Source organism: Pleurodeles waltl, chromosome 4_2, assembly GCF_031143425.1.
Source record: "Pleurodeles waltl isolate 20211129_DDA chromosome 4_2, aPleWal1.hap1.20221129, whole genome shotgun sequence".
NCBI classification, from domain to species: Eukaryota; Metazoa; Chordata; class Amphibia; order Caudata; family Salamandridae; genus Pleurodeles; species Pleurodeles waltl.
In genome coordinates, this window is record NC_090443.1 from 442,780,693 (window position 1) to 442,798,681 (window position 17,989).

Here is a 17,989-nt window from a genome sequence, read left to right on the forward strand (position 1 = left end):
ATCTTTTCCTTGTTCAGGACACACAACAAAAATATCTCCTCCATCACATTATTCCCACTGACAACCATCCGCAGTCACAAGTCACTGCTGTGCGTGGGTGGAGATAGATACTCGCCCCATTGAGGTGTGGGTGTAGAAGATAAAAGGTTATTGGTGGTCAAGTTACTTTACTGACTGTTCCAAGCTCCGGGTGCCCCACCCTGGTGCTTTGTCAGAGATAAAGTGAGACCTGCCAGGGTGTAGAAGAGCAGCCCGTGAAGCGGCATGGACAGCCTCAGTGGTAGCAGGCAATGATACTTTTTAGTAGTAGCCCTGGTGATGGAGCATGGTGCCCTCACTCTTTCCCACTTCCTACCCTACTACCCTACATCTTGAAACAGTAGTGAACTTGTGGTTGATTATAGAACAAATATTGGTTGCTGACCTCACAATGGATGTGTGGGCAGCTGGAAGTAGCACATCTGGATTTGGGTTCAAAGAGAGTTAGTTGGTAATCCAGTTGGAGTGCACTAATACTTGGTAAGCTATGACGCAAGTCGTAAATGAAAATAAACAACACAAATAGAAGCCACTAGCGACACCAGAGAAAAGGCCTCTCAGGTCTCTTTTGCGTGACTTTATCCTTTTGAGTAATAAGGAGCCTGGGTACCATGGCAGAGTGTGAAATAGTGGAATACTCGTGAGTTTTTATCTAGAACATCCCGTTAAGATGATGGTGCTTTAGATGGAATATGTTGGAAATTGTAATATAGAATGAAAATGGTAGTGTCATGTTTTTTAAAAACCTTTTCCTTGGGGTAGATCCCAAAAAGCCACTGGGTAAAAGGTTAGAATGACCTTGTTGCTCAGTGTGGCAGGAGTGTGATAATAAAAGTCCAGGCTGTTTTTAGCGCCCACTGCAAATGTATATACAAACTGGAGTAGTTACAACAGTTAAAAACACAGAAATCCTCAATGGGACTCTGGGCACAACAGGAGACCCAATACTACAATATTCACTACACTTGGGGAAACTCGCCCCATAATGCTTTGCAAGCATTTGTTTTAAAACATGTTTTTGCTCATAACCCAGCTTGTGGTGGTCCTAGGACAATAGGACAACCATCAAAACGTTCAGCATGACACTCTCATTCTGTCTAGATCATCTCTGGATCCCCACACTAGGATGGGGGGACCCCAAAATAGTAAACTCTCCCACCATTCAGTGTATTTTAAAGCTCTCTCATGGCTGGAACTTTTGTTTTACAGCTGAGAGTTGTTTGTGTTTTAAGGACCTTCTTTGTAATAGTATTGCAGTAGGCCTGCTAGGCCTCACAATGGGTAAGGCACTACGTCCTCTAAGGGCTACATACATGATTATACTGCATTACTTTCTGACATTCTTTTTTCATATCATAGGCCCTCTAGGGGCTGACTATATGGTTCCATGACCATGTTTCTGACAAATGCTATTTTTATTATGGTGTTCTCTAGGGGCTGTCCTGAGCATTACAGTCAAGCTACTACAATATTCACTGCACTCTGGGAACCTCACCCGATTATGCCTTGTGGGGCATTTCTTTTTCAAACATCTTTTGCCCATAACTCGTCCTGTGGTGGTCCTAGGACAATAGAACCACTCAAAATATTCAGCACGACATACTCTTTCTGTCTAGGTCATCTCTGGGTCCACATCCCAGGTTAAGGAGGGGACCCTAAAATAGTAACCTCTCCTTCCATTCATTGTCTTTTTAAGCTCTCTCTTGAATGAAACTTTTGTTTTAAAGCTTGGAGTAGTTTGTATTTTAAGGGGCTTCTTTGTAATAGTATTGCAGTAGGCCTGCTAGGCCTCAAAATGTGTAAGGCACTACGCCCTCTAGGGGCTGCATATATGGTTACACTGCATTACTTTCTGCTGTTCTATTTTCATGTTGTTATGCCCTCTAGGGGCGGACTATATAGTTACATGATCATGTTTCTTACAAATGCTATTTTTATTAAGGTGTCCTCTAGGGGCTGTTCCGAGCATTACAGTCAAGCACTTCCATTTAATTTCTTTGTCATGTATTGAGTTATATCCAGTGCCACTAGAATTTTAAGGCAGAGAGGACCAAACTATGTGGCCGGGTTGACCAATTCATATGGCAAGAAAAGTCCAGCGATGCATTTACAACGCCAGTAGCTCTAACTCAAGCAAATGCGAGACCAATTGCATTGCAATTACTTGTTTCCTAAGCAGTCCTAACAGACTGATGTTCTTTGTATAATCTCACCAGAGGTGAGTCATCCTTCCTGTGCGTCCCACTCCCCAGCATGTTTAGAAATGTTGGAACTAGGGTTTATGTGGGCCCGGTCACTTGAGGTCTGAGACCTGGCAGTGATTAAGAACTGACATTGACACGGATCCTTATCAAGCCCTGTATTCATGTCCTTAACTTGTCAGGCAAAAACACAGATTGATTTATGACCAACAATTGTAAAAACAATTTTGGTAATTCATGTCCGAGATTTAATACATGTTTTTCTTGCAATGCCTGCGAGTGTTTGCCTCTTCCAGCGTGATGTTTCTACACTTTATTTCATGTAGCATGTTACTCTTGTATATTGCATACTTAAACTGAGTCTCCTTAATGTGTTTATGATTGGATGCAATTGAATACCTGGAGTAAAGGCTGAAGGTTGTGCCGGTTCCTCTCAATGCCTGTCAGGCAGTCAAAAAGATGTTCAGAATACATGGTCATCCAAATCTCTGCCTCTCCTCAGAACACTTACAGCAGTGTCATTTGCAAATGTGATTCTATGTAAAAATGTGTGAAGGAGGTACACAGCTATTGAAATATTGACAAGGTGAAAAAAAGAAAATACAGTTCTTAGATGGGAGTATGTGTGTGTGTGTATCGGGTGAGGTGGTGAAGTGCAGGAAATGCAAAGTATTCTCAAGAAAATGAAAACAGCAGCACTAGTGAAAAACGAGTCACACTAAAATACTGCCTGGGTGGTCTGTTATGAAAAGAGCAGGATTTTAGTTTACATGTTTAAGCCACACCCTTAGTTACATAGGCCATGTCTCTTTGGAAGGATTACTAGTTACACCTTGGCCACACCCCTTTTAGAGACCCCTTACGTTTTATCATCCCACTTAAAGCCCCTGCCAGAACCTATGTAAAACAAAGTCAATATCGGGAAGTATACCCCGAGACTCCATTCAAGAAGGCTGCCAGCCGTAACCACAGTTACATGTCTGGAAGCATCCACTAAGACAGAGTGAGGTCACGACTGGTCCTCCAGCTTCAGCCTGATGTGGTATTTCCTGTTTGCGTCCAGTAGAATACAAACATCCCTTACACTTCCCGCCAACTGAAGTGCAGATTTTGTTTTATATGATCCTCTCTGCAAGACAATAGAAGGCAGGCTGGAGAAAATGTGGGTGCAATATGTTTCATTTTGGAATGTGAATCAGTTATAAATTCACTCACTTTGCATAAATAGGCCCTCCAGGGATAGGATCGGGAAGTTTACTCTCTTGTCAAAAGTTAAGCAGTTCTGCATCAAAACAACCTTGTGCAACACTTGCACCTTGCAGTAACCTACATATTGGCACCTATGTTAAAATTGCTCTTACCGCCATCTTGGATAGGCTCAACTAAAAAATTACACCTGAAAAATAAAAGGGAGCCCAACTTTGGCTTCAGATGGCTATTGTTACGGGCCGCACTAAATGTCAGTTGCTTAATGTGCCTCCCATGATCCTTTGAGGAGGGTGAAATTAAAAGTTTAGGAGTTATCCCCTTTAGTCCACAGAATCTAACAACTATTATTTGCCAGATTCGTAGGCTAACCAACATTGTGCACAAATGTATATTTATTTCGCTCCCCTCTTGTTTGCTGTTGAAAGTTTCAACAGGCACTGGAACAATTAGCTAAGCTTGAGGCGTCTGTTATTGTATCCTTCAGGTGGGGGACTAGGAAAGTGCCCCCACGCTACAGCAGCTGAGATGGTTTGCATGTTAGATAGAAGTCTACAGAAGCCAATCTGCACCTGATTTCACTTCCTCGATACAGCACCTCAAGACAACTCTGACCTCTGACTTCCAGTGCTTAATTTGTGCTGGCATTTGCCGTACTCTGTACTAGCAGTTATTTCTGTCAGTCCACCACATGGTGGTGCTGTCTTTCTATTTTTGAACAAAGCAGCAGGGTGTTTCAAAAATCAATATGCATTCAAATTAAAATCCTATGTCGTCCAAGCCATTCTTAAAGCTTTTGGTTACATAGAATAAACCTAACATACACATTTTTTGCAGAGCTATGGTTAGTAGATAACAATGATACGGGCATTTAATAGGGGCAGTTGGGTGGTTCAGGTTTCATTATTCTCCCATGAACATCATGCACCGCACACCCCACACAACAAATAAGTACATACACAATATCAACTGCACCCATTCTCCTAAAGATCTTAATCAATAGGAAACAGGCTGACTGAACCCACCCAACCAGAGCATGAATGTACTAGAACATGACGGCACTGCCATACCACACTTGCAACACTGTCACACTATGCAAATCTATATTAAACCCCTTTGCTGATAGGCCTTTTCCCCCTTGGGTACCAAGCCATTTTTTTTAGCTATTTGGGGCAATTCGCACTTAGGCCCTTATAACTTTTTGTCCACATATGTTACCCAAGCCAAATTTGCAACCGTTTTTTCCGACATCCTAGGGATTCTAGAGGTACCCAGCGTTTGTGGTTTCCCCTGGAGGAGACCAAGAAATTAGACAAAATACAGCTTGTTTAAAAAAGAGAAAAAAATGGGGGGAAAAAGGGCTACAGAAGAAAGCTTGTGTTTTTTTTCTCCTGAAAATGGCATCAACAAAAGGGTTTGCGGTGCTAAAATCACCATAATCCCAGCTTTCAGACTGAATTGAATCAGAAAACCGCATTTTTTAACACAATTTTGGCATTTTACTGGGACATACCCCATTTTTACTTTTTTTTGTGCTTTCAGCCTCCTTCCAGTTAGTGACAGAAATAGGTGCAAAACCAATGCTGGGTCCCAGACAGCTAGACATTTCTGGAAAATAGAAAAAATTCTGAATTCAGCAAGGGGTTATTTGTGTAGATCCTTCAAGGTTTTCCTACAGAAAGTAACAGCTAAAATAAAAAAAATGAAATTGAGGTGAACAAAAGAGCAATTTCTGTCCAAGTTTTCTTCTATAACTTTTTCCATCTATGGCTGATTTTTTAAAGCAATATATCGTTACGTCTGCTGGACTCTTCTGGTTGCTGGGATATATAGGGCTTGTAGGTTCATCAAGAACCCTAGGTACCCAGAGCCAATAAAGGAGCTGCACCCTGCAATGGGTTTTTATTGTATATCGGGTATACAGCAATTCATTTGTTGAAATATAAAGAGTGAAAAATACGTATCAAGGAAACCTTTGTATTTCCAAAATGAGCACAAGATAAGGTTTTGAGAAGCAGTGGTTATTTGCACATCTCTGAATTACAGGGTCCCCATACTAGCATGTAAAGTATAGGGCATTTCTCAAATAGACGTCTTTTTTTACACACTGCCTTACATTTGTCAGGAAAAAATGTAGAGAAAGACCAGGGGCAATAACACTTGTTCTGCTATTCTGTGTCCCCCCAAGTCTCCCGATAAAAATGGTACCTCACTTGTGTGGGTAGGGCTAGTGCCTGCGACAGGAAACGAAACATGGACACATCACATTTTTACATTGAAATCTGACGTGTTTTGGAAAGTGCCTAGCTGTGGATTTTGGCCTCTAGCTCAGCCGGCACCTAGGGAAACCTACCAAACCTGTGCATTTTTTGTAAAACTAGTCACCTAGGGGAATCCAGGATGGGTGACTTGTGGGGCTCTCACTAGGTTCTGTTACCCAGAATCGTTTGCAAACCTCAAAAATTGGCAAAAAAACACTTTTCCCCCACATTTCGGCAATAGAAAGTTCTGGTATCTGAGAGGAGCCACCAATTTCCTTCCACCCAGCATTCCCCCAAGTCTCCGGATAAAAATGGTACCTCACTTGTATTGGTAGGCCTAGTGCCCGCGACAGGAAACGCCCCAAAACGCAACAAGGACACATCAGATTTTTACATTGAAAACAGACGTGTTTTTTGCAAAGTGTCTAGCTGTGAATTTTGGTCTCTAGCGCAGCCGGCACCCAGGAAAACCTACCAAACCTGTGCATTTTTTTAAAACTAGACACCTACTGGACCCCAGGATGAGGTAACTTGTGGCACTCTCACCAGGTTCTGTTACCCAGAATTCTTTGCAAACCTCAAAATTTGGCAAAAATAAAAACACTTTTTCCTCACATTTCGGAGATGGAAAGTTCTGGAATCTGAGAGGAGCCACAAATTTCCTTCCACCCAGCATTCCCCCAAGTCACCCGATAAAAATGATACCTCACTTGTGTGGGTAGGCCTAGTGCCCGCAACAGGAAGTGCCCCAAAACACAACGTGGACACATCACATTTTCCCAAAGAAAACTGATCTGTTTTTTGCAAAGTGCCTAGCTGTGGATATTGGCCTCTAGCTCATCTGGCACCTAGGAAAACCTAGCAAACCTGGACATTTCTGAAAACTAGACACCTAGGGGATCCGAGGATGGGGTAACTTGTGGCACTCTCTCCAGGTTCTGTTACCCAGAATCCTTAGCAAACTTCAAAATTTGGCAAAAAAAAAAACACTTTTTCCTCACATTTCGGTGATGCACAGTTCTGGAATCTGAGAGGAGCCACAAATTTCCTTCCACCCAGCATTCCTCCAAGTCTCCTGATAAAAATGGTATCTCACTTGTGTGGGTAGGCCTAGTGCCCGCGACAGGAAATGCCCCAAAACACTACGTAGACACATCAAAATTGTAAAATACAAAACTACCTGTTTTTGTGGGGGGACCTGCGGTTTGGTCCTGGGGTCAGCAGCCATCTAGGGAAACCTACTGAACCCAGACATTTCTGAAAACTAGACACCCGTGGGAGTCTAGGGAGGTGTGACTTGCGTAGGTCTCCAAGTGATTTCTTACCCAGAATCCTCAGCAAACCCCAAATTTAGCTAACATATCAATTTCTTCCCAGTTTCTGTGTGGGATCTTCACACTGGCACGACTTTCCTACCACCCAACGTTCCCCTCAGTCTCCCGATAAAAATGATACCTCACTTTTGTAGGTGAGCCAAGAGCCTGTGACAGGGAAGAGCCAAAAACGTGTCAAAATTGAGGGGGAACCAAAGCAGGCTCAAAAGGGCAGTTTGGGAAAAAAACGTGTTTAGGCTGACGAGTGGGGCAGAATTATTATCGGTAGAGATGCAACAATTTTGGGTGGTAGGAAGATTGTGGATTCTTGAAGATTCCGGAAGGTTCCATCACAAAAATGTCAGAAAAATGTGTGATTTCAAGCAAAGTTAGAGATTTGCAGGGCATCGTGGGTTAGAAAATGGTGTTAGGTGCATGTGAAGCGCACCACCCTGGACTAACCCAGATGTTTAGTTTTCAGATGTGTCTAGGTCTCATAGATATTTTACATGGCAGCGTCCCAAAGTCAAAAAAGTGCAGCCCTCACCATTCCAGGTGGGATGAAGTCTGGTGTAAGCACAAGCCAATGACAGCTTTCCATTCTTTCCACCTCCAGGATACGGGCCATGCAGGGGGAATAGGTGCTTTGCATTAAGAGTGGGTGAAAAACTCCACTCTGCTGGTGGAGTTCAGAGTTTTGCCCACTCTGCAGAGTTTCAACAAAACTCCAACCGCCGCGTCGCAGAGTTTTTTTCTCATGTGTGGCTCGCCAGTGTTGAGTTGGTGACCGTGAGTGAGAATTTGCGTTCCTTGGCGGGATTTTTGGACCCTAGAATGACTCCCAGTGAGATTTCTCAGTGGGGGCTGTCACAGTAGGTCACAGCATTTCACATTGCGGAAGCTGCAGCCAGAGCAGAAAATCTAATCAAACGGCAAAAAGAAGCAGCGCTGTCTGATTCACCACGCATTGTACAGTGCAGAAAAAGCTCATAGTGCTAAAAATCAGCGCATGCAGCGCAACCTACCCAAATTTCACCCGCTGGTGGAACTCCACAGAATCTTGTGGTGGTGTTATGTAAATCCGCGGAATTCCACAAAGTAAAACTCTGCGAGTTCCACCCAGGCCTATTTTGCATCCCTCCATGGGACATTCACTAGGCCCGGGGCTGGTTGCAGTTCCAAGTGAGTTTATGCCCTTGTATGAGAGCTGGTAAAAAAATCCTACTGAAACATCACTGCATCTTCAATGTTTTATGATTTGAAAGGGGCCTAGCAGAGACTTCCCTCCCACCTAGCCCACCTATTCGATTGCATATTTCTGCTTTTTCATTACCTTCCCCCAAAATCCTCACTGTCTGGAGGATGTGGCTGGGTCCGGGATGAATTCAAAGTTTTTTTCCATAGAACTCTGTACTGGTAAGGGATGTTGCATGGAGAAGGGGCATGATTGTGAGCAATCTAGTCCTTTCATTTTGACCCTTGGCCTGAGGAGGTTTCCGTCGCGCACAAACCCTGCGCTGTATTCTCCGAACCGAGCCTTCTATGGGAGCGTGGATGTTGTGTCCGAAGATCAGCCAGATACTTAGTTTCAATTGGTGCAGCAGGACCACTGGCACCAGGGACCAGCGGCCTGAGTAGCCCTCTGACCACTGATTCTTGCAATACTTAACAGCTCAAACAGTGACTGGTGGGTCCACCTCCCTTCTTGCACAGGGGCCCATGACACACTGGCTACCACTGAGACCAAACCCATCTGTCAGGGACTTGGTTTTGGCCTAGAATAAACCTCTTCATATATTCCTTGGGTTAATTCATTTCGACAATTTTACATATCCGTTTTTGTCGGCTTCAAAATGGCAATAGCTTCCAATGCCCTTCTCTTAAGTTTAGATGTGCAGTAGTTTATAGCTAGGCCGCCCTGGTCGGCTGCCGTAGAGACCTTATTGTGGTCGATACTTAGTAGCATCGCCACCTCTTCCACACTAAGGAATTGAGAAAGGCCACATTTATTTATTATTTGCAGGGTCATGCATTCGTCAGCCTATAAGAAATATGTTTTCTTGAAAGAAACCTTGTTTCTCCTGATGCTTACTACAAGCTCGACTCATTGTTGCTAAATAGAAACATTTATTTGAATCTCTTGTCTGCTTTCCGTTCCCACAAACACGGGGACCAATGTAGTAGATCCTCTTGTGTTCTGAAAGCCACCCTGTAGAATATCATGCCTACAAAAGTTAATCTAATAATTAATGTGGAATTTCAGATAGTTGTAAAACATGGGTGTTTTGTCGTTAGCTTGCCCCTGTTCATTTGCAGTTGGCAGAAGGCCATCGTGGCGCGTGAGGCCTTTTCAGAAGAATATTGGAACTCAAGAAATTTGCAGACTCAGATTGTGGAAAGTTATTTATTATTTGTAAAGCATGACTGTTCTTGAAGGGCGTCTTGGCGCTAGAAAAACATAAGAGACCAGAACAAACCGGCCCATCGGAGGGAAGAAGCAACAAACAGGAGAGAGGACATTAGCAGAAGAGACGGGTTTTGAGAGCTTCCTAGCGGTATAATAATCATTGATGAGGTGTATCGGGATTGGAAGTCTGTTCCAGAGTTGAGGATCTAGGAGTCTAAAAGCCTTTACAACACAGTGGGTTTTCTTTATACACTGTACTGTAGTGATATTAAGGGAGCTCAATCATAAATGTCGGAGGTTAGGTGAACTCCAGGTTCAACTCATCTGGCTAAAGACAGTTGATAGTTGTGATATGTCTGCATGGAGTTTGAGTAACTCCCCGACCAAGCTAAACACTTCTTACAAAAATGAATCTTATTTGTTACTAACCCTCAATTCTCCGTCCCTGAAATGCATCCAGTTGACGGGCATTACCCTAAGCAGTGCTGCTGCAGATCATGGTAGCCAACTGCTTTGTCAAGTTGCCTTCTTTAGACCTTTAAAGTCAATGCCATAACATTTGCAAACTGAAAGCCGGCTAATGTTCGACTCACCAGCCCAAAATGGCCAAGTGTAACCTTATTTCCTTCATGTAAGATCACCTGAGACGAAAAGCCCTTTTGAGTTTGTACTTCCTAGATCTATAGCCTGAATGTGTGGAACTTGATTTGCATTAAAGCAGAGAATAATAAAGATTTTAGAAACAATTATCATTTAGCCTCATCCGGGTGAGAAGTTTATACAGAGCAATTGTACTGATCATCGTAGTCTACTTCAGAATGCAATTTTGGCATTCAGTTGCAACGCAGTTGAAATTATTCCCATTTTTGCATTTGAAATATATGAATAGATATCTCCAGGCATTTGCATATCTGCAACGTAAGTCAACATATTCAAACGAATCTCCGTTTTACCCTTTCTGCAATCACATTTAAAATGTGTTCCAGCCTCTCCCCCTCCCTGTACGGACCTTTGGTGCTTTGCCACAGAATGTACCCAGCATTTACTGAGATTTCCCTGAAATTGGCATTTGATGTGAGTGTGCCAGTGAACACAACAGCCACTTGTGCCCTGTATAATGGCAGGAACCCGACTGACTTCTGCTGCCCACCTTCACCATCTTTAAACCAGATGCATCATTTACAAAGATATGACAACCATGACTCCTCTTATCTCTAAGATGAGCACACCTTCTCTGGTGACTCTGCACACCCGAAGTCAGGACACCATCAGACTAGGGAAAAAAAGCCACAGGCCTTTTCCATCTGTGCATCCAGGATCCAGAATACTATCCTTGTATCCATCAGGACTACCCCATCCCTGCTACAATTTAGGAAAAAGTTCAAGGCACATTTCTTACAAGAAAACTGCATCACATTGCAGTAACCACACTTCTGCTTCCTGAAGCAGTCTCTCTCTGCAATCACTCACAGACAGTATAGGCCTTGTACAGCACGCTACTGCCTCTTGGTTAGGTTCACACTATACAAATCACACCCACACACATGGTCCTTGTCCATTGTTTCATTTGTTTGCTATCCAGTTAGAGAGGACTGTCCTCGTATCAACATTTTATACAACAGGATCTCATGTGCTTAGGTAACCAATCGAGCTGAAAAGAGTTCAACAATCCACCTATCTATATTGGATCAGAAATAGTAAAGGTTGTTTTAACTGTCTCAAAGCTCCCCATACTGGCTGCGGTCTAAGATAGCTGGGTGGAGACCAGACACGGGCCTTCAGGGCCTGAAGGAGCGTCCAGCCAGGATGCTCCATCCACTCCCGGCACTTCTTTCATGCTGGTTAACAGCATGAGAGCAGCGCCTGAATTGGTTAGGAGAGCTCTTCCGGCATCGGTTCTATGTGAAAACATAGACACCAGACAGATATTTTTCCAAAAACCTTTGTAAAAATATGAATTGCCTATAGCTCGGCCTTTTGCAAGTATCTCCCTTCAAATATTTTGATGTGTTAAATTCCCAACTTCTGTCACACTCATTCCACAATTTTAGTGCAACTGAATTAATTTACTATTGTAACTCCATACTTTGCAAATTTAAGTGCACAATGGGATGGGATGCAGGTTGGATATTTTGTAAGGAGATACTTATACGAGGTTGAGGTTTTTTCAGTCTTTATTTGCCATAAACATTACCAGGCACTTGACAATGATGTGATGATCTGCTTCTTTATCCTATAACATAACCATCGAACAAGGTACTGTTCGATGTGAATAAGTCTCTGTTTTCCATTTTTACAGATGTCTATCGATCGATCCCTGGAAGTAGGATGGGATTAACTTTGAAACATATATGTAATTTAAAAAAAAGTAGCCTGGGCACACAGTGAAGAAAGACACCCCAACAGTGAAGGGTTAACAAGTAACACACTAACTTCTGATTACTCTCTGCATCACTTCATGCCAAAAGGATGCCACAGCGACATAGCAATACCATGCACGCGAAGCATAATTGAACCTCATGCACCTGAACCACCATCTCCCACAGAAAACACCCTCCATCCAACACTCTTCCAACGACGTGCTCCAAAAGGCTGCCCAGTAAACCATACTTACACGGGCAAATCAAGCATTTATACATTCTGCTGTTTTATATACCTCTTGTAAAGCCTCATGGCCGTGTTCACAGTGCGTTAACTCAAAAAAAAAAAAAGGTCGGGGTACACCGACAGAAAAACTGACAAATTAACACTCCCTGTTTAAAACTAAGATCTGTAGTACTGGCCTTACAGTCTGTGAGTGAATATTGGGGTCTTACACCTACACGGTCTTAGAAAACAGTGTTTTTCCTGCTTCCTTGAAGATGGAGGGGTGGTTGAACCACGAACATCAGGATCTCTCAACCAAATGTCCTGTCTGCCTCTGGGAAGAGTTAGTTTTGGGATGGCTCCCTGTGTTGTGTGGGAGGCTGATACATCTGGATCAGTCTAGTGAATTGGGAACAGCCTGTGCTGTGCATGAGGCTACTCAGTCTAGCTTGCTGTTTGATTGAGTGCCAAGACGGTGCCTTCCGGGCTGGAATAACATGGTCATATTGTTTCACAACAGAAATAGGTCGGGCAACATAGGTCTGTGCTCTGTAATTCTTGCAGGAGCTTGCCAAGAGTTCTAATGAAAATGCCATTGAAAGAGCGTAGGCAGGAGAAAAACCCGCCTTGAGCACCAAAGTGAACCAATGCACCAGCAACCACACTGAGAGAATCCTGATCGGGCACAGATGATTCACTTTCTCCAGCAGCCACTACTTGGCTCAAAAGATGGGCTACATCGCCTATAGCAATTTCGTTTTCTGCCACTGGAGAAGAATGAGAAGGTTTGCTCTTGGTTTGGGGCCTGCCAAGAGGGAAACAGGTCAGCTTCATCAAACTCAGTAGAACAATCCTTCTACTAGTGCTATTCTACCTGCAGGGAGCCAGTACTGTGTGCCTATTTGTGGATGTGCCTCCGAGGTTCAGCGCCTTGCAGATAACCACCTCCTTCAAAACCTGATTATGACCTTAGGTCAGTGCTTAATTTGAGCCGGTGGTTGCAGGAGGGGGCAACCAGCACTCATGTTTGGGGACTGGCATTTATCTCTTCAGACCTTGACCCAGATCAAGAAAGAGAGAAACACAAAAGAGGCAAAGAAAGAGGGAGACGGAAAAACAGCAACAAAGAAGAAAAGACAGTGAAGAAAGAACCTGCAAGGGTGAGATAAGGAGGCAGGGAGTGACTGGTGTTAAATTAAAGAGGCATGAGGTGGTATTAGATTGCACAGCCTTTCTATTTCGGCACCAACCTTCAGTAACGCTGGCCGCAGGCTTCTGAGCAAAATATTGGCCCTGGAATATATTATTTTTCAAATTAATCACTGCTGTAGGTTAAAATGGAACTGGGAGTCATTGCTGTACTCTTGGTTATTGTGCAGTTGGTGATTTCTGATGATCTACGTCAACAGAAAGAAATATAGATCTAAAAGATTCTTAAAGGTGCATCCCTGTGTCACCAGTCAATTATGCTCGAATTTGAGAGGGGTGAGCTGGTAATTTTGATTTGGTGAATGTAACAGGCCAGAGCAAATTAAAGGATAAAATACAGATTCTTGGCATGGTCAAAATGGTCAGTTCGGAAGAAACTGGTTTGGGGGGCGGCAGGCTAGAGTACTCATATAAATGAAGGACTACTATTGCATAATTCATAAACTTGCACTCGTTATTCAACCCCATTTTGCTTCTTACCCCAGGGAAAACCTACACCTAGTTGAGATTATTTTCATAACTGGATCTTCCCTTGGCTCCGATGCTTCCAAGAGGCTTTTCAAACGGTCTAAGAAATAAATATCTTGAATTGTTTCCATCCTTCTGATATGTTTTCTTACATACAGTGGCCGAACCTTACATAACACTCGAGCCTTGTCCTTGCTAGGGCCTTATACAGTGGTGAAATGGTTTCCTCTGCCCAGCCAAGTCCGCATTGATGCTACTGTGCTATTCTCACAAACCTTCTACATTGAACTTTGCCCGCCCTTTTTATTCATGCATTGGATCATCACCTTCAGTATTAAAGATTACAAAATGTATGAACAATGTATTCTTCTGATGGGTAACATACATAAGCATGGAATGGCCTCTGGGTCACTCCCAGATGACATTGCATCCTAAGCACGTCTCAGCACTCCGTGTCTCCACTCTAGGCCAATATTCAGTTTGCAGATTTTCATTGCATTCTTGAGCTACCTGTTTTCCATAGCGTACCCCCTACACAAATTGTCTGAGCCCTTCCTCCGACTGTCCCAACGTTCATGAAAAGTTAGTAATGCATGTCCCCTACCTCCCCACTTTCACTTAGAACTGAAAGCAAATATTCATTTGATAGCCTATTGTTTGATATTTGCAAGGATTTCTGCTTGCCCTTAATTTTGGTTCTATTTTTATGTTCCGGCATTTTGAAAAACGTCTTTACTGGAAAAGCATGGAGTGTCGTGTTTGAAAATGTGGCTTGGTCAAGATGCAGGGAGGGTGCTGTTTGTTATTGAACAACCGGGATCGAGTGTGTTAACTTTGTCCAAGTTTATCTCCTTCTGCACTGAACAGTTCAGTGCCTTAAGATAGCAAGTCCAAAGCTTCCAATCTCTTGGACACAAATGACTCCCAGATGTCCCTCCATTGATGATTTGTGTAGCTGCCAGATTAGTATTGTTAAAGGCTGCCCTCAGCACTTCACTGTATGACAACTTACCTTCCTATTTTCTCCTGCATCCCTGTATCGAAGGAAATGCTTTTGTATAAAGTTTATTTGCCACGAAAGGGCGCTATGTTGGTAGGAGAAACTTAAATGAACCCTACTGTTGCTGAAGTGTGCAGGCAGATAAATGTGAAGGATGCTATTCCTAATAGAGGCTTGAAAGATTGAAAATCAAAACACTGGCAATGCCAATAGATCTTTACAGTGACACCTATTTGCTTTGCCAGTGACTGTTTTACGCCCTCCCCCAGGTGGTCGCCTTGAATGGGTAGTGGGTACCTTGGGATGAATTTTCACAAAGCAAAAGAAAAATACTTTTAAAAAATGGCTTCCTTGACTGTGCATACATGAAGGGTGCCTATTTTGAAATGATATTTCTATAGCTTTAAGAAAAATACTTCAAGGATGAATGCTGCATGTCTGTCTGCTGCTGCCAACTTTGAAGAAAAAGTATTCCAAGATATACACACACACTTTAGCGACCATGTTCGAATGGTCTCCAAACCATTTAAGTATCCACCGGCTGATACATTGAAGGCAGTCATTGGAGCACTAGTCGACTGGGAGGGAAAGGAGGAGAAGGCATGCGGTCACTGGGTTGGGGGTAAGGACTTTTATTTATTAAGAGGGGAAGAGTCAGAAATAAGGGAGGGGTTAAAGTAGAGAGAGAAAGGACGTAGCCTCTCATGCGCCTCAATGCAGGATCTGAGATCAGCAGTGAAGGGATACATGTGTTCCAATTAAAACACAGTGAGACCGAAATGCTTCTTGGAAGGGACAGATGCAAGACTAAGGAGAAAAGTCTTCAGGTAGACAAGAAAACCGTTGAATCAAGAAAAATGGGTAGAGACAAAGCTCGCACTGAGTCTACTGGATACAATAGATTTGTTTGCCAACAGACCGCAAACAGTCTCTGTGTGACGTAAAAAACTGACATAATAGAAAAAGGCCACTTGCTGAAAGCAGAAGTTCTACTTCCACTTCACATGAGAGGCGAATGCTGGAGAGAAGATGTCTCAAATGTATAGGTGCTGGGTTAACAATATGGTACCAATAGCTTGCAGCAGTGTTTCCCAACCAGTGGTCCAGGGAACCCTAGGGGTCCGCGAGGCCTCTTCAGGGGGTCCGCAACTACTAAGAAAATTAAATAATACTAACAGATTAGGTCCCCAGCTTTCAGAAATGACTCAGTGGGGGGTCCCTGGATTCCAATAAGGATTCAGTGGAGGATTTCAATAAGGATTCAGTGGAGGTCACCGGGCTCTAGTAATGATAAACTTGGGGCCCACAGAAGTCAAACGGTTGGGAATCACAGCTTACACTGTTCATGAATCGTACGTGTGTGTGTGTTTTATACTCATGGTTTATGATGGTGCCAATCTGGGGGGGAGGGGGAGGGGAAATTATGCTGTTGTTTTAATGCGAGGACATGTTTGTTTGTACCATTATTTTCTGGAGTTGCTCTTTGTGTCTGGTGGAGTGGAGGAACAGTGTACCTGACATCATAGAATCAGTTTGTATTTGGAGTGAAAAACTGATGGCACCCCTAACTCAAATCATATAGGCTACGATTCAGGGTGCATTACAACCAGACTTCAGTACACCTGTGCCTCAAAAGAAATTAACCACAAGTCTCTGTGTCAGAAGCCCTGCCCTCCTGATGGAGAAACAGGAGTACAGATCATGGAAAGGGGGGGATAGCCGCTACAGACATGACTCCAAAATTTGATGTTGCAATGATGAGACTGGGAAGAAAATACGTTTTTATTGAAAATTTCCTCTTATAACATATTTTGAAAACCTCGAACCTAAATACCCAAGTGTACCATGAGATTCTTTGAGGTTAAATGAAAATAACTAAAGTGGCCGCTGCTGGATGAAACATTTGCAGTGGTGATTATTTTTTATGGTCCCAATTAAAATATAAAATTACAAAAGGGCTCTGAGGTACTCCCTTCCTTTTCAGGCCTTGAAGGTAATTTGAGGATCTTTAGTAAGGGACTCGGGGTCGAGAAGCAGCCTCGTTTAACAATTCTTCCAGGGTCCTCTTCGCTAGAACAGAGCTTGTTCAGACCCTATCATTTCCAACTTACCTTTTCGAATCACTACCTTTTCGAATATTGAGCATATGTTTACCCAAACCACTTCCAATTTCTAGGTTCCGTCATCAAAAATAATTTCTAGAAATTTTGTTGCTCAGATTTCAAAATAGCTTTTTGCACAAATTGTTTTCCAAGATATTGGCAAACAAACGTTTTGTAACAGTTATTGAAAATGGAAGCAAAGAAATATTCACAAGGGCTAAAAATACATCTGTCAAAATATAGCGGTAAGCAAGGCGTCTGCAGGGAGGACTAGCCCTTTTTTAGGGTCGAGCCTGCTTTGCATGCGCTCGCGCATGCGTATAGCAGGGAGACTCTTTAGTATTTAGAAAAGGGCTCCGAGCCCTGTCAACTTATCGTCAGTGCTTTTTATTGGTTCGTGGGCTTCCCTAATTAAATCGGCTTGCTTTCATTAGTCGAAGGCACGCATAGGTCATGCCTTTTCCGGTGGCTAGCCCTCCTCGAGCGCAGCGACCAAGTACAGAAACATGCGAGGCTCGCTGTTTTCCATCGGGCTGGTGGACTTTTTTTTAAAACTAATTTACGAGCCCGATCTCGCTTGGCAGAAGTCGAGCGCTTTACATTCTTGATTTCACTTTTTCGGGTTACGTGCATAAATGCACTTTTGCCCGATAGGTGAAAAGTCGGGTTAGGAGTTTACAACGCGATCGGCTCTAACACGAGCAAACGCGAGACCCGATGCATTGTAAATGCTTGTTGTTTTTTGTTAAGCCTTCACTCGAGGAGATTTTTGACCTTTCCCTACTGTGAACAGGGCGTCCTTTGCATACTTTTTTTGGAGGTTGGCTTATTCACGCGCAGGCAAACTCTGGTTAATCTTTAGTTTGCAAACTGTGGGTCTGTCATTCCCTTAGAGACCCGACTCTAGACGGATCCGGCACGTGGCTGCTCGCCGGCTGGGATTGCAGTGTCATTAGCAGGCCCCTTTGCGTGCGACGGGCTCCGAGACTTCTTTCAACGCTGGCTGACACGATAATTACGGTGCTAGGGAAGGGTCTGCGGCAGGTGCCGTTAATTGGTGGGGAGGGGGGCGCACGACTGAACAACTTAAGTATGGGGCAAGTCCAGCCTTTGGGGATCATAAGCAGCTCTGGCAAAAATGCTCAAGCCAGTCATACGTCCTTCATCTCCATTTGCAACCTCACCCTTTCCATCCAT

At 43.4% G+C, this 17,989-nt stretch overlaps 1 protein-coding gene across 3 annotated transcripts in view; it reads left to right on the plus strand.

Annotated features, from left to right (window-relative positions):
- The window catches only part of LOC138292879 (volume-regulated anion channel subunit LRRC8E-like), a 118,203-nt gene that overhangs the window by 95,105 nt on the left and 5,109 nt on the right, over nucleotides 1-17,989 (plus strand). The gene's annotated exons all lie outside the window — the stretch shown is intronic.